This window comes from Camelus dromedarius, chromosome 15 (assembly GCF_036321535.1).
Source record: "Camelus dromedarius isolate mCamDro1 chromosome 15, mCamDro1.pat, whole genome shotgun sequence".
Lineage (NCBI taxonomy): Eukaryota > Metazoa > Chordata > Mammalia > Artiodactyla > Camelidae > Camelus > Camelus dromedarius.
Window position 1 is genome coordinate 60055645 of NC_087450.1, and position 17704 is coordinate 60073348.

At 44.9% G+C, this 17704-nt stretch overlaps 1 protein-coding gene across 13 annotated transcripts in view; it reads left to right on the forward strand.

Moving 5' to 3' along the window:
* The window catches only part of CMPK2 (cytidine/uridine monophosphate kinase 2), a 36968-nt gene that overhangs the window by 12655 nt on the left and 6609 nt on the right, over nucleotides 1-17704 (forward strand). For 3 of the 13 annotated variants that reach the window (XR_010384295.1, XR_010384306.1, XR_010384303.1), the window contains exon 6: nucleotides 10134-17235. The gene's annotated coding sequence lies outside the window, so the exon portion shown is untranslated. Of the gene's footprint in view, nucleotides 1-1090; nucleotides 2321-10133; nucleotides 17236-17704 lie in introns of all 13 variants that reach the window. The other 10 variants (XR_010384299.1, XR_010384305.1, XR_010384297.1 and 7 more) reach the window with 10 other exon arrangements.

Consider the following 17704-nt stretch of genomic DNA (forward strand, 5'->3'; position numbering starts at 1 on the left):
CGCCATTTTTCCAACATTTTCTCACTTCATGTCTCTGTGTCACATTTTGGTAAATCTCTCAATATTTCAAGCTTTTTCGTTGTTATGCTATTTGTTCTAATGTTCTGTGCTCAGTGACCTTTTGTGTTACCACTGTAACTGTTTCGGAGTGCCATGAGCCACACCCACGTAAGACAGTGAACTTAATCAGCTGATGTCCTGTGTGTTCTGACTGCTCCACCAACTAGCTGTTCCCCGTTTCTCTCCATCACCTTGGGCCTCCTGATTCCCGGAGACACCAGAATATTGAAATTAGGCTGATTAATAGCCCTACAGTGGCCTCTAAGTGTTCAAATTAAAGGAAGAGTCACATTATCTTCATTTTAAATCAAAAGCTAGACATGATTAAGCTTGGTGAGGAAGGCATGCCAAAAGGCTAGATGGGTTGAAAACTAGGCCTTTTGCACCAAACAGCCAAGTTATGAATGCAAAAACAAAGTTCTTGAAGGAGGTTAAAACTGCTGCTCCAGTGAACACACAAGTGATAAGAGAGTTAAACAGTCTTATTGCTGATGTGGAGGAAGTTTGGGCGGTTTGGATAGAAGATCAAAGCAGCCACCACATTTCTTTAAACCAAGGTGTCATCCAGAGCAAAGCCCCAGCTCTCTTCAATTCTGTGAAGGCTGAGAGAGGTGGGGAACCTGGAGAAGAAAAATGTGAAGCCGGCAGAGGTTGGGTCCCGAGGTTGAAGGAAGGAAGCCGTCTCCATGACATAAAAGTGCAGGTGAAGCATCAAGTGCTGATGCAGAAGCGGGGGCAAGTTCTCCAGATGATGCAGCTCAGATCATCCATGAAGGTGGCGACACTGAACAGCAGATTTTCAACGTAGATGAAACAGCCCTTTATTGGTAGAAGATGCCATCTAGGGCTGTCATATCATAGCTGGAGAGGAGACGTCAATGCCTGGCTCCAAAGCTTCACAGGACAGGCTGACTCTCTTGTTAGGAGCTAATGCATCTGATGACTTGAAGTCAAAGCCAATGCTCATTTACCATCTGAAAATCCTAGGGCCCTTTAGAAGGATGCTAAATCTATTCTGCTTGTGTTCTAGAAATGGGACGACAAAGCCTAGATGACAGAGAACCTGTGTACTGGGCATTTTAAGCCCACTGTTGAGACCTATTGCTCAGGAAGAAAATTCTTTCAAAATATTACTGCTCACTGGCAATAAACCTGATCATCCAAGATCTCTGATGTAGATGGACAATGAGATGAATGCTGTTGTCATGCCTGCTGCCACAGCTTCCACATACATACATATACACATATATACATACACATATATATATTCCTTTTCATATTCAGCAGTCCATGGATCAAGAAGTAATTTTGACTTCTAAGTCTTATTATTTAAGAAATATATTTTATAAGGTTATACTGCCATAGACAGTGATTCCTTTGATGGCTGTGGGCAAAGTCAACTGAAAACCTTGTGGAAAGACCTCACCATTCTCGATGCCGTTAAGAACGTTATTGAGTAAAGGGAAGTGGCAACATACCCACATTCACAGAAGTTTGGAAGCAGCTGATCTCAACCCTCATGGGTGACTTTGAGGGGGTTCAAGACTTCAGTGGAGGAAGTAACTGCACGTGTGGTGGAAACAGCAAGAAAACTAGAATTACAAGTGGAGCCTGAAGATGGGACTGAATTGCTGCATCTCACGGTGCAGCTTGAATGGATGAGGAGTTGCTTCTGATGGATGAGCCAAGAAAGTGCTGTTCTGAGATGTAGTCTCCTCCTGGCGAAGATGCTGTGAAGAGGGTTGAAATGATAAAGCGTTTGGAATGTGACATAAACTTAGCTGATACAGCAGCAGCAGCGTTTGAGAGGATGGACTCCCATTTTGAACGAAGTTCTGCTGTGAGTGTAACACTGTCAAACAGCGCTGCCTGCTGCAGAGATGTCCTCTGTGAAAGGAAGACTCAATCCCTGCAGCAGACTTCATTCTTGTCTCATTTTAAGAAACTTGCACTGCCTCCCAGCCTCCAGCAGCTACCACCCTGATCAGTCAGCAGCCATCAACAGACCCTCCACCAGCAAAAAGATTAGACTCACGGAAGGCCCAGGTGAGGGTGAGTGTTTCTATTTTTTAGCAATGAACTTCTTTTAAATTAAGGTCTGTATATTGTTTTTTCAGATATAATGCACACTCAAGAAACGACAATATAGCGTAAGCACACTTTTTATACCACTGGGAAACCGCAGACTTCACGTAACTGGCTTTATGGTGATATCTACTTCATTGAGGTGTTCTGGAACCGAACCCACAATATCTCTAAGGTGTGCCTGTGTGTATAACGTGTGCTTGTGTAGAACATGTCCTGATTAAACACATTAGGGTCAATCCTTTTAATGAAACGCTAAGCAGAATGCACCTAGGAAGGTGTAAATTACCAGAATCGCTTTTCTCTCAGCGATGGCCAGTGACTTAAATTTCAGCAAAAATGAAGACAAAGCAAAATGCACCCCCCCACTTTTAAATTGAAGTACAGTCAGTCTACAACGTTGTGTCAGTTTCCGGTGCACAGCACAGTGCTTCAGCCCCCTTGAACCACACACAAGGTTGGCGGACTGAGAACGCAAACTCCCCTTAGAACTGCAGGGCGGCTTTGGATGCTCAGACAGTCCAGAATGGTTTATGCCTTTGGTGGTCTTCATTTTCAAGCTGTTTTTCTTTAAATTCTGAACCCCGGAGCCAGACACTAAGCAATGCTTCATGTTGGCGTATATAACCACTAGCAAATTTATTTAATCTTCAGACTTCTGTAAATACAGCTTTGTTCATATACTGAATTTTCTTAGTATGAACAGGAAGAGGAGAAATGGGTGCCGGCCTTTTTTTTCTTCCCCCTTCACTTTAAAAGTGCGGCCATTTCATGAAATGCATTCAGCCTACAGCTGTAATGTTGTCCCTTTGTGTTGTTTATAAATAATCTGGTCTTTCTCATGAGCAGCATAACTGGTTAGTAGACATAAAAATATTCAGTCCTACCCGATTTAAAACTTAGTATAATTTGATCTTTTAACAGGCCCTTAAGGCAATGCATGCTCTTTTTTTAGAGAGAAGCTCAGGGTTTCAGATTCCTCAGCCTTCAAAGGTCCACGCTGGCTGGCCTCTCCCCAGGATGCCATCCGGGTGCCTGGGGCCAAAAGTGTCATTTAAGCATCCCTGGTGAGGAGGGGAGGAGGGTCTGCGGTCACATTGTCCTCTCTGGCTGGGCGTGGACTGCCCGCCTGCGTAGCCAATTCCAGGCTGTTTTTTGTGGACATTTCTGGCCAGCTTGGGTCTCCTTGGTGCTCGGATCTCTCGAGTTTTTGTCTTCCATCCAGCCCCGCCCACTGTCCTTTTCGAGGCCAGCCCCAGTACCACGTCCATCCCTGGGGTCCACACATTCTTAGGGCATGTTCAAGTGTCAGGGAACTGAGAACAGTCAAGAAAGCAGATGTCAAGACCTCCTTTCCCCATCATGCTGCCCAGGCACGTTTATTCTGGTGTGACCTGGCTCCAGGCTGGCTCAGAGTCACTCAAAATGCAGGGAGGGGTGCTGTCCTCCCCGTCTCTGAACTGCTGCTCTTGGTTCCAGGGCAAAGCTTAGGGACCGGAAATGGCGGGGCCCGTACCTCGCCATCTCACACTTCATTTTTTCCCCTAGGAAGCAAATAGAACCTTCCATCTGCCTACCAGTTTCTGAATTTCACAACAGTGTAATTTGGGGGTCTGTTTCCATCCATTTTTGCTGGATCCTTGGTGGGTCCTTTGAGTTTGGAAACTCAGGTCCTTGCACTGTTACGATTTTCTTGGGTTGTCTCCTGGATGAACTCTACTGCTCACTTTTTTCTTTTCTCTTTTTCTATGTTGTCTATTATTCCGATGTTGGACACATTAAACTGGTTTCCTAATTTCCTTATCTTTCCTCTCACATATTACTTTTTTGTTTTGTTTTGTGTTGTTTTTTATTGAAGTATAGTCGTTTTACAATATTGTGTTAATTTCTGGTATACAGCACAGTGATTCAGTTACAAATATATATCCTTTGTCACTTGCTGCATCATTCTTTTTCATTATAGGCTATTACAAGGTACTCAGTATAGTTCCCTGTGATACACAGTAGAACCTTGTTGTGTATCTTTTTTGTCTATTGTAGTTAGTATCTGCAAATCCTGAACTCCCAATTTATCTCCCCCCTCCCTCCACTGGTAACTGTAAGTTTGTTTTCTGTCTGTGAGTCTGGTTCTGTTTTGTAAATAATTTCATCTGTGCCATTTTTTTTAGATTCCACATATAAGCGATCTTATATGGTATTTTTCTTTTTCTTTCTGGCTTACTTCACTTAGTATGACAATCTCAGGCCCATCCATGTTGTTACAAATGGCATTATTTCACTTTTTAATGGCTGAGTAATATTCCATTTTGTGTATATGTGTGTGTGTATATATATATATATATATATATACACACACACACACACACACACACCACATCTTCTTTATCCGGTCATCTGTTGATGGACATTTAGGTTGCTTCCATGTCTTGGCTATTGTACATAGTGATGCTCTGAACATGGGGGTGCAGGTATATTTTTGGATTAGAGCTTTCCTCTGATATATGCCCAGGAATGGGATTGCTGGATCATATGGTAAATCTATTTTCAGTTTTTTAAGGAATCCCCATACTGTTTTCCATAGTGGCTGCATCAAACTACATTCCCACCAACAGTTAGGAGGGTTCCCTTTTCGCTACACCCTCTCCAGGATTTGTCATTTGTGGACGTTTTAATGATGGCCATTCTCACATACTACCTTTCTATTTATACCTTTACTACATTTTATAATATTTTTTCAACTTTGTGTTTAAACTCTTCTACTAAGATTTTCATTTCTGCTATCAAGTTTCTAAGCTTCTCTTTCTGCCTCCCTTTTTCTTTCCTCTTTTCTTTGTCTTGTTACCTACACATTTTTAAAAATAGTATCTTTGCTTTTTCCTGGGATGCAATATCTTCACTTATTTTTCTGAGACTTCAACAATGGCTTTGTTTAAAGTTCTTCTTGCAAAGTCTTCATTTTCTCTAAGGGGGATTTTTATTTGTTTCTTTTATTTGCACCTTCCAGGTAAGGTGCTGTCTTCAGATTCTGGTAACACTTAGCGGTGGCTTGTGATTGGTGTGAAAGATTAGAAACTCTGTGCGTAGCTTTTTAAAAATTTTCTTTTCTTAAAGCTTTTTTCTTGGGGGGAGGGGGTAATTAAGTATTTATTTATTTATACGAAGGTGCTGGGGATTGAACTCAGGACCTCATGTGTGCTAAGCACGTGCTCTACACTGAGCTACACCCTCCCTTCCTGTGTGTAGCTTTTGATCTTGCTGAGTGAAGCTCTGTTCTCCCGGATCATCGCTGTGGACCCCAGCCGACCTCCGTGATGATCCTCCCTGTACCTGGTTCACTCTTTGCAGCGCAGACCTTACTACAGGTCTTCCCTGGGGAGAACCTCTCACCCCTCCCAGCACCAAATGGCTGTGGCTGGATAGGCTAGCAGGCTGAATTCAACCAGCACAGTTATTTGACTTTACCTAAAAAACAAACAAAAAAAACCCCACAAAAGCCTCACAAATTTTTAGCACAATAATTTTTACACAGTTGAATGTGAGTGACATTGAAGTCACAGTCCCTCCAGCTGTGTCATAGCCCCCAGCACACTTGATTCCTCTTCAAACGTAAGAAGAGAAGACGCTCCCTGTAAGAGCTCACCGCCCAGGCAGAGAGGGGACATGCACACACACCATCATCTCCGGACTTTCTGTGGCTGGAGTAGGTGTTTACTTTGCCTGCGGTTTTGAGAAATGTTTCAAGGGGATGGAATCAGAAGATACTCACATAAAATACATGTCTACTATTACAATAGCCAAGAGATGGAAACAACCTAAATGTCCATTGACAGATGACTGGATAAAGAAGTTGTGGTATGTGTATGACACACACAATGGAATACTGCTCAGCCATAAAAAAGAATAAAATAATGCTATTTGTAGCAACATGGATGGACCTGGAGATTGTCATACTAAGTGAAGTAAGCCAGAAGGAGAAAGAAAAATTATTATATGACATCACTTATATGTGGAATCTAGAAAAATGACACAAATGAACTTATTTACAAAACAGAAACAGACTCACAGACATAGAAAACAAAACTGCAGTTACCAGGGAGGGACAGGGGTGGGGTGGAGGGATAAACTGGGAGTTTGGGATTTGGAGATACTATTATATGTAAAATTGATGGTAAGGTCCTACTGTACAGCACAGGAAACTGTACTCAATACCTTGTAATAGCCTATGAAGAAAAATAATATGAAAAGGTATATATATATATGGGTAAAGGTATATATATATATATATATATATATATATACACACATATGGATAACTGAATCACTATGCTATACACCAGAAATTAATGCAACATTATACACCGACTACACCTCAATAAAAAAATAAATGTGTCTAAATGTTAAACTGAATTGAAATGGACATTTCTTGCCAAAGCAATCTGTCTAGTAGCTCCCCTCGCTTAGCACTGTGTCCTTGTCCTGCTCAGTGACTGCCTGGACTCAAGAATTTTCATCAATGATCTGACTTTAACATTCTTGCGAGTATGAATTAAATACAGGACGTTAATTTGGACCTGCGTATTTCATCTGCAGGCCCTGATGCGTCTAAATCTACTTTGCAGGTTTTCATTGTTAATTTTGAAATTTTTTTTAACAAGTGAAATATTCAAGACATCTGTGTGGAGACCCTGTGCCACATGGCATTTGGCTTGATCCCAGGTTGCGGCTCAGTCATGCTAACTCTGTTTTTCTATTTTGTTTGATGAAGACTTGAATCAATTCCGTTTGGAGCAAATACATGATATTTCCACTAGAGGGCGGAGACGGGCTAATTTTAAACACTGAGGAGGGAGCTGTTCTTTCTGCCGAGATAATCGCCCCCCCCACACACACACAAACTGTGCCTGGATAAGCAACGGTGTTTCCTTTCATTTTTATTTAAATGTCTGCTCTAATGGGAGAACAAAGGACCATGTGGAACGTTTCTAGGTCAAAGGAGCGTCTTTAAAAGTGGCTAATTTCTTGCTTCAAGAATTCTAAATACAGCCCTGGGGTCAGAAACATTTTCAAAGAAAGACCTTGGTGATCAGAGAACTCCGTCTCTTTCCTTAATTGTTGTGGAAAATGAGGCCCAGAGAAAGTCCTGCCCTGCTCAGGGTCGGAGAATTTGCTAGTAGCACACACAAAAATAGAAACGTTGCCCAGTTCTTTCCCTGGGGCTCTTTATAATGCAATGGATGGGGTCAGCATTTCTATATTTAAGCACAGGTACACGTACGCATATGCTTTCCTCCCTCTGAGGTTTGTGATCTCAGCTCTGGCATTAAGACACATGGTGGGGCTGTCACGTGACCTGGTTTATTTGCTCTTAAATCCTCCCCGCCCCAGCTCCCAGAGTATGGCTAATGGACTCAGCAACATCCAAATCTTGTAATTACTGACCAATCACCGACACACCTTGGTTTACAAAACACATCATAAACCTTCCTGTGATGTCTCCAGCATTTTTATTAATGTGCACGACCTCAGTGGCTGTGTTTATTCCGCCATAGCTGAGGGTGTGTCCCGTTTCTTTAGAATAATAAGGCATTTGAGGGAGCTCTCAAATTTCACTTCTGGCTGAAGGTGGTCTGTAAGCTCTTACAAATGTGATCCATTCTGTGCTCATCTTCGAGGTAGGAAAGATTGTTTTCTGAGTCTTAACTGAAAAAAAAAAAAGCATACCTAAATCTTCTATTCTGAGATTGTTAAAAAAAGAAAAAAAAAAGCAATTAACCAATGTGTGCTCTTTGAAGCCATAAAAGAATATTTCTTTCAACATTTTCTGTAGTCAGAACTTTCACTAAGGAGTTTCCCCTCTGCCTCTGAATAATCTGACAGCAGTCCTGGTCTGTTTCCACCAGGAAAGCGCTTCGTCTAAAGTGAGTGTCAGGGTTAGTGTTAGGGAATGTGGGGATATATTTATAGGAACTGTCGTCATTCTGAGGAGGGAAGAATCAGACAAGGTACCCCTCCCCGCGGCCCCTGTAACATAGCTTGCTTCTGTTTGTGTAAACCGCTGCTTCCTGCAACAGTCGAGTGGAGACTTGCTGCACCTAAGCTGGAAGGTCCCAAATACCTGGAAGTGTTCCAAGTTTAAGAGACAATCAGATCCCAAGCTCGGGGCTCAGTCTTGGGAGGCGACTCCACTGGGCCAGCGCCAGTGTGAACAAAACCAGTCTGTTCTGATCCTCCGTGTGCGTGTCTTCTGTCGCTTTCCGCCAGGCTCATTCTTCTGTTACATTTCTATTTTTTCCTTCCAGTTTTATTGAGATGTAATTGACACACAGGCAATGTGGAGATATATTTACAAGAACTGTGGTCATTCTATCATTTTCCTCCAGTTTCATTGAGATGCAATTGACACACAGGGAATGTGGAGATATATTTACAAGAACTCTGGTCATTCTATCATTTTCCTCCAGTTTTATTGAGATGTACTTGATGCATAGCATGTATAAATGCAAGGTGTGCAGCATAACGATGTGACTTAATCCATCATGAAATGACTTCCACAGTAAGTTTAGTGAACATCCATCATCTCATATAGATACAAAGTTAAAGAAATAGAAAAACAATTTTTTCTTGTGATGAGAACTCTTAGGATTGACTCTCTTAACAACTTCCATCTCAAACATACAATGGTGTCGGTTCTGTTTATCATGTTGTGCATTACATCACTACTACTTATTTATCTTATACCTGGAAGTCTGTACTTTATGCTACCTTTATCCAGTTCCCCTCCCTCCAGCCCCTGTCTCTGGTAAGCGCAAATCTGATTGTGGCTATTCTTCTAATGGAAAAAATATATCTTCCTCTTGTATGTGCATAAATGCAAAATAAGGAATGAAAGTTCTCCTGGCTGTAAGCAGACATGTCATTCCCAACTGAGTGAGTGAGTTAGTTTCCCTATTTGCAAAACAAGACCGTCAGGCTGGGAGAGCACCCAGGGATCCTCCACTTACAGTGGCCATAGCTTCATAATCCTGTAATGAATGGAATTCACTTATAGCCCGAACTCCCTTACAATTTTTAGCAGGATCATAACACAGGGTGTGTTGTTTTTATATCATTTTGTTAATGTTTCAATAACTTGGGGTAATTATGGAGGGGCTATATAGTATGGTATCTTATGTGTTGATTCCTACAAAATCTTTAGGTAAATTAGTCTTTTGTAAAAGAAAAAAATAGCTTTAAATTCCTTAGGGGACTCTAGCGTGACGTAATGTGACTAAGGAGGGAGCACTCCTGGGCTGCTCCTCCCACACGGTGGAACCCCTAGCTTCCTCCCACCAACACTTAAAATAATCTCATCACTGGTGTTTCCGCCGACACTCTACTGCCCCCTAGAGTCTGCTCTTTGTGCAGCACCCAGCGTGATCCTGAAAAGTCACCTCCTGTTCGTCACACTCAGGGGTCTTCCTTCAAGGCTCTGGTTAGCGTTTGTCCCAAGAAAGGTCTTCCGCATTACTTGGTCTAAAATACCCTTCTTCATTCTCTTCCGTTTTGCGCTAATTCATGACTGTGTCCTCGTCTATATCCAGCATATTTACATCCACGTCAGTAACTGTGTGTCTGCCCGTAATTATACATTCACGTCCACGACTGCACATCCACGCTCATGACTGTGCATTCACATCCACGACCACATCTGAATCCGCATCCATGTCCACATCTCTAGCTGCATCTCTGCCTAGTGTGCATGTGTACCTGTGCTTCTGCACCGGAAGGTACTCCCCATGAAGGCAGGGGCTCTGTTTTTGCCGTGGCTTTAATCCCAGCATCTAGAACAGTGCCTGGCCTATAATAGACACAAAATAAATATATGTCAGACGGATGAACGAATCTCCCGCCTGTCGGCCCCGGACTGGGCTTTGGGGTTTGGCTTTTCTAGCTCTGTGGACAAGGTACTCAACTTCGATGTGACTTTATGTTCTCACTTCTCCATCCAGGATGCCATCATTTCTCTCAAAGATCTGGTGTGAGAATGAAATTAGATCCTGTACGAAAGAGGAGCCCCGGTTCTGGCCCAGAAAAGGCACCGAGGTAAGGTTGGCTCCCTTCTTCCTCCATCTGCCTTGCTGAGCACATCTTGACGTTCAGACGTCTCTGGGTTCAAAGGGAAACACACCCGTTAGTGTTCACCGCTGAGGCATTTTGAGCGTGGGCAAACTGAGGCTTCCCAGCTCCGGAAGATTATAGACATAAATGCTATTTTCCACGGGAAAGATCACCGAAACACAGAGCTGATTTGCCCACGAGTTTAAGTGTGGTGATGGCAAATAAATAAATAAATACATAAATAAGTAAATAAATACATTTTAAAGTCAAGAACAATGGCAGCTTATTATTTAATTTCATTCATAGACAAAAATTAAGAGTTAAGGTAACTTTTGTTACCTAAGTCACATAAGCTTAAGCATTTACTCTGTCACCCAACAGAAGAGATCGTATTTTATCAATGAAAAACCTTCAAGGCCTCCTTCCATTTGTATTTAAAGATCAAACACGTTTCCAAGAGAGAATTACCTCCCTTAGAAATAGAAGCCAATAGTCAATAATAATATTAGCCCCAAGCATCTGCTAAGAGTCTCACGTGCCGTGTTACACACGTTGTTCACATTCAGCCTATGAGTCAACTTCTCTTACAGTCTGAGGCCTGGTTTGAAGGTACACAACCAGGCGGAGGTCACAGGGCAAGCTAGCGGTGGAGCTGGAATCATGCTGTTTGTCTGGCCCAGGAGCTGCTGAGGACCCCCAGCCACTCTGCTTGGATGCCCAGGGGACAGCAAGCCAGTCCCAGTGACAGTTCAATCTAAGGATGTAAACAAATTGAGACCAAAAGTGAAAACTGAAACCCAAATATACCCAGGTTTGTGTAGCTTCCTCTTTACTGTTTACAAATGGTCCCTTTGTAAGTCATCTCCGGCCACCCTCTGAGGACTGGGTGAGACTTTGTATCACTTCACAGATGGGAGAGGGGACGTCGTATGACGTCCCCGACTGCCCCAGTTAATCAGGAGTAGAGACCGGAGCTCCACCTTCCAACTGTAGGTCTCCGTTCTTTCCACTTACCTACCTTTCTAGGAGGAAAGCTTCTGGTCCAGAGTTAGAGGCTTATTTGCACCTTTACAATTATCTTCTAAGCATCAGCGACTCTAATAGCGATTGTGAGTACACAGCTCTTAGAGAAACGCAGACACAATCCCTTCCAACTGGAGGAGAGAGACAGGTAGTAAACAGATAAACACACAAAATGTCAGTGCCATGGTGGTGTTAGTCCCACAGACAGAAGGAAAAGATTGGGAGAACCAGGTTGGGGAAAGGGTTGAGATTTTAAGTTGAGTGGAGCAGAGCTGCTCTGATAAAGAGATATTTGAGCACCTGAAGGAAGTGAGAAAGCCAGCCACGTGGGTATCAGGAGAGGTGGGTTCTAGGCAGACACAACTGCAGGTGCAAAGGCCCTGAGGTGATGGGAGGGTGGTTTTTTTTTTTTTTTTTTTTTTGACATATAGTCAGTTACAATGTGTCAATTTCTGGTGTGCAGCATAATGTTTCTGTCATACATGTACCTACATATATTCGTTTTCAGATTATTTTTCATTATGGGTTACTATAAGGTATTGAATATAGTTCCCTGTGCTCTACAGAAGAAATTTGGTTTTTATTTATTGTATATATAGTAGCTAATATTTGCAAATCTCAAACTCCCAGTTTGGGAGATTCTTGCTGAGCACAAGGAACAGGAAGGAGGGTACTGGGGCTGCATCAGCCAGGGTGCAGATCAGTCTACCACTCCAAGGGTCCTGTCTCCTACCAAGGAGGCTGAGGCCTGGCAAGTTCAGCAAATCCCGGGCTTTGGTGCTGACCAGCAAGCACGTGGAGGTGGCCGCACCCACGGCAGGCTGAGAAGGAGCCCTGGAGTAGCGGGCATCAGAAACAATTCAGGCAGCAATTATTCAGTCTCAGAAAAGTCTCTCTGGAAGGACCAGTTCTGTCCTGTAAACGTGAGGAGCATTCGCTGAGGTCAGGGCCCACGGGGGGCACGTCGGTTACTAGCATTTGAGGAACACTCATCAGGAAATGGCCATCCTTCTCCACAGACTAAAACCTTCCTGGCAGAGACCACACATTTTGATTGTATTTCCCAGAAGATCTCAGGTTCTCTGGGTCCATATGTATGAATTATCTTGAGTGCGGTCAGACATCGCCAAGTCACACGAGCCTCCCTAATTAACAGGGTTCGTAAGTGCTCACTGCGAGTCAGCGCTGCAGAACCAGCTTTTCCTCTGCCTGGCATTTGTGTAGCTCCCTTTACCACTGCGGACAGTCCGTTATTTTATTGTCACGACAAGACTGTGGAGAAGCTGAGTATGAGAGACAGCGTGTCTTTCTCTCTTTCTCCTTTCTTTCCTTCCTTCCTTCCCTCTTTGAGGAAATGGAATGTTAAACAGTGTTTGATATGATAGAAAGAGCTGGAATCCCAGCGACCCAGGCAGCCTCCTCTGTGTGGTCTGGTCAGACCCCTCCAGACAGGGACATCGGCACCAGGTCCACCTGCGCTGGCGTGGGGTGGGACAGCTGGGGGCCGTGTCTGGATCTGCAGACCCTCTGTGGGGTCCCGGTGCCTCCTGAGGACACGGTGGTGATGGAGGGAGAACTCAGAGACCAGGGTCCAGGCCGGGGAGAGTCATTAACCAGCTGCGGAAACTTGGGGAAATCAGTTTCCGTCTCTAGCCTGCCGCTGTCTCATCTGGAAAGGAGAGACGTTACGTTTCGTTGATTTAAGCGATATTCCTACGGCTCTCATCTCCTGCTGGCCCTGGTTCTGAGCACTGTACAAACGTTAGCTCGTTTAATGCTCCAGACCGCCCTCCGAGGTAGGTAAGACTGTCCCCATTGTACTGATCAGGAAACGAAGACACAGGAAGGTGAAGCAGCCTACTCAGGCCCAGGCCGGTGCTGGCAGAGCCAGCTGCAAGTCCAAGCAGGCGGGCTTTTACGCTCCCCACCCCCCTGCCTCCCAGGGCGAGGTGTGTAAGTTCCCTCCTCGCTCACGCATCTGATGAGTGTGATTTTAGGCGGTGAGATTTCAGCCTGTCTGGAACACTCCTGCTCTAATCCATTAAATCAAACTGCACGCGGGCATTTATAATCCTGCCCCCACTTGGGGCAGAGCCCCCAACAGAAGCAACCACTTGCGAGCTGGCCTGGATGCTGGCTTACACCCAGGGTGGAGAACGCACCTCTGTGTACACTGATACCCCAGTGATTCATGGTTTTAAACTCCTGGAAAACTGTAGGTGCTCACGTAGGTGGGGTGGCTGGTCCTGAGCCCCCCTCTCTTCTCAAGAGTTCACCTGCTCCCCTGAAGGTTCCAGTCACCTCTGCTTGGATGACCCCAAACTGTCATTAGGTGAAGTTAGGTTAAGAAGGGGCCACAAGCACCTCTTCTCACCTGCTCCCCCGTTTCCCACCCCCTCCCTGGAGGCTGGAACTTCCCACAGCCCCCCATACAGAGGTGGGGCCCCCTGTGCGTGACCCCGGAACCCACCCTGAGGCCGCTGGGATGGGGCTCCCCTCCAGCGCCTGGCTCATCACCGCTGGAGGGGCCCGTGGAAGCTCCTCTGGGGGACCTCTTGTGCCCTGAGCCATTGTCTTTCCTACGTGCTCTCAGCCTCTTTCCCCCCCAGCTCGGACTCGAGCTAAACCACCTCCTCATCTCTCTCTAACTCCATCTCGGGGGACTCAGGTCCACGGTCAGCGGCCCCTCTGTCCCTGGGGGCCCGGCTGCCTCGCCCCTGCGGTCGTGGCTCTCAGTCCTCGCTGTCCCCGACCTTCCTCCCCCGACGCGACCCTGTGTCTGTCTCCCACTCTCTGTCTGGTGTTTCCTGTCGGTGACCCTGACCCAGGGAGCTGCAGTCCTCCTGTCAGTTACGGGACCAACCTCCCGGAAAACGGCCTCACCCGTTGAGAGCTCTCATCAAGTCCCTTTTCTTCGTCCACGCATAAAAGAACTGTCCGTGCGTATGTCTTCTGGGTTTGGTTTGGTTTTGCTAAAACACAGGGGCACTTACAATGCATTTTTTTACACCTTGTTTTTCTGCTTAAAATTACATCTTGTAATTTTTTCACACGAGACCAGAAATATCTACTTCCTGCTTTCACGTCTGTATAGTGTTTTATTATATACACAGATCATAATTTATTTAACAGAGTCTTGACTGGCGGATGGTTGCTTCTGGTTATGAGCTATGACAACGGATGCTGCACATAAATGCCAGTGAGTTTGCACGTGTGCATATGTGCTTATGAATACATGTGTGTTTGCACACGTGTATACGTGTGTGAGTATGTGTGTATGACCTACATATGTTCGTGAGTCTCTTTGAGTATATTTGTAGAATAAATTTGTAGAATATTCATAGAATAAATACATGACAAAGTAACCCCTGAGGTGAGGAATACATTCATTTTATTCGTTTTTAATGTATTAAAATTGATTAATTTATCATCCAAAAAAGTTGCGTTGATTTAGTCATACCAAAACTGTTTCATATTCCCTTTTAAATTGTTGCATGTTGGGTGGGTAAACAATCCCATCACATCGTTTTAATTTGTATTTTTTAAATATGAGTGAGTATGAGGATCAGTTCATATTTCTAAGCCTTTTGTGTTTCTTTTTCTGTCTGTTTACGTGCGTCGGTGGGTGTTCTGTTGGGTCTTTGTCCTTTTAGGATTGACTCGTAAACTTTCTTTATGTATTTAGGCATCAGTCTTATGTCATATGCATTGTAAATATTTCCCCAGTTTTGTTTTATGCTACTTTTTTCCTGAAAATGTGTTCAACTTTTTATGTATTGAAATCTGTTCCTTAATGTCTTCTTTCTTTTTTCTTTTCTTTTCTTTTTTTTTTAAGACGTTATATATTTAGAGAAGTTTTTGGTTCCCAGCAAAATTGAGAGGAAGGTACAGAGGTTTCCCATATGGCCCCCCTGCCCCACCTCCAGCGCCCCCTTTATCAGCATCCTTCACCAGGTGGTCCATTTGTTACAACTGATGTACCTCCATCAACACATCATAATCACTCCAAGTCCGCGGTCTGCATCAGGCTCGCTCTTGGTGCTGCACACGCCATCGGCTTGGGCAGATGTACAATATGATGTACACACACCAGCGTAGTACCAGAAGGGATAGTTCCCCTGCCATAAAAATCCTCTGTACTCTGCCTACTCCTCTCCACACCTTCCACCCTAACCCCTGGCAAACACTGATCTTCTTACTGTCTCCACACGTTTGCCTTTTGCAGAACGCCATGTAGCTGGGCTCATACAGTGTGCAGTCTTTCCACACTGGCTCCTTTCACTTGGTAACATGCACTTCCGTTTCCTCCGTGTCTTTTCATGGCTTGCTAGCTCATTTCTTTTTAGTGCTGAGTAATATTTCATTGTCTGGATACACCACAGTGTATTTATCCGTTCACCTACTGAAGGACGTCTGGGTTGCTTCCAAGTTTTTGTGATGACTAAAGCCGCTATAAACATCTGTGCGCTTCCAATTTTCTTGTTTTGCTTTGAAAGTTTGTCTCAGTTCCAAGATAAATTAAAAAAAAAATTTAGATCCTAATTTTCTTCTAGGTTGTGATTTTACTTTTTGCCCTTATTCTTTAATCCATTTGAAATTAGTGTTAGAATAGGTATTAATGTGTTTCTTCAGCTGACTTTGGACTTATTTTGATGGCCAGGGTTACATTTTGCTCTTCTTTGAAGTCTATCTAAGATGGAACATAGTATATGGCATATTTATGGCACTAAGTACTCTACCTGTTAGCTGCCATGATACGTACTTGCTTTAATGAATATTTTGCCGTACCGCTAACATGTAGGGACCATTAATCTAGTAATAACAGCTACCAATTATGTGCTGGGTAGACTCTGCAAATTTTAACCATTTTAGATCCAACAACCTTGTAAGACCTGTTATACTGTCTCTACTTTATTGATAAGAGCATGGATGACCTCAAGATCACACATCTTCAGAGTGGCAACGCTGGGGCTTGAATACAAGTTGGTGTATCTTCAAAACACCAAGATTCCCCACATCCACTGCTGCTGCTCTCAGTGGCGAGAGGAGGTGAACGATGTGTGGAAATACGGAGTCACCTCTTTCCTGTCCACTAGCTGGAATTTACAGTTCTCACGGTTCAGTCTTCACATCAAATATTTTATTGAATTGGATTTAAACCTTTTTACCGGCTACTGAGCCCGATGAGGTAAGACTTAGTAAGTGCTGTGTGTTGGCTTCTGTCCCAGCGCAGCGGCTACAAGCACTTTGCAGTGATAATTTCCCCCTAATTGGTTGTCACTAATGCACTGCCATTCTGGAATTTGTCACTTACCGAAATGTGCCTTAGCAAATGGACCGTGCTCTCCACCTAAATGCACACTGACACACGCTAAAAGCAGCTCGGCGAGAGGCAAGCGGGATTAAGAAGAAGAAGATGACTTGCAGGATATGCTGGGTGGGCAGTAGGTGACCTAGTGGGTGGCCGCCTTCTGCGAGATCTCTTTTTGGACGAGGGAGTATGGCTGGAAGAACGGGGACTGGGGATCAGGAGACTGGTGGAGAGACGGGGCTGGGCCAAAGTCAGTGTGTGTCCCCAGGGTCGTCTTCCTTCCTCAGAGACCCGTTTTCTCAGAAGCAACATGGAGAGGCTTGCTTGGATCTGTCGTTTCAGCCTGTGCTCTGCGGTTACTTGGGGTCATTGTGAGTAAGAAACGGGAGGGAGCCAGGAGGGGTCTGAGTCCCCTGCGCCAGCTCAACCTCACAGCCTCCTGCTTTGCCCATTTTCACATCTTACGTTTCCATGGTGAACGACATGCCGACCTTCGGAAGGGAGGCTCCCGCAGGACGGCTCCAGTGACGACATTCTGAGATCTTACTCCCCGTATTCCATCTCCAGCAGCCCCCAGGGCGCGTGCTCCGATGAAGGTTAGCAGGGCAAGCACAACGCAGGCTGCACGTGTGGTTTCCCAGCAAATCCCACCAGCCAAGGTGAGACAGAGGTGCCAGGACAGTGGCACTAACGGGAAGCTGGTGGGCGTCACCCCAGTTGGTCTCGGCCCCCAGAGGAGCACGTGAACACACACTCGCTGGCTGCCAGCCCGTCCCCCCATGAAGGGAGTCAGTGTAGCAGAGGGTGGCTCGGGGCATCTGTGTCACCACGAAGAGCTGCCGGGCCTGGCAGGGCTGGGGACACGCGGAGGCCCAGCTGCCCCAGCTGACCGGCTCTGGGCAGTGCCGGCTGCAGCCAGGGGCAGCTTTCCTAGGCCAGGGAGACACCTGATTCTCAGAAGGGCAGGCCAGGGGCCTCGAGGAGAAGGCACACAAGACATTTCCAGGAATGGAGATGACAAGAAGCCTTCAGATGAGGAGGCACCTTTAGCCTGCTTTTGTTAAAAAAACAAACGATCAATGAACTTGTCTCTCTGTGTATCTCAGTCTCCCTGCCCCTGTCTCTCAT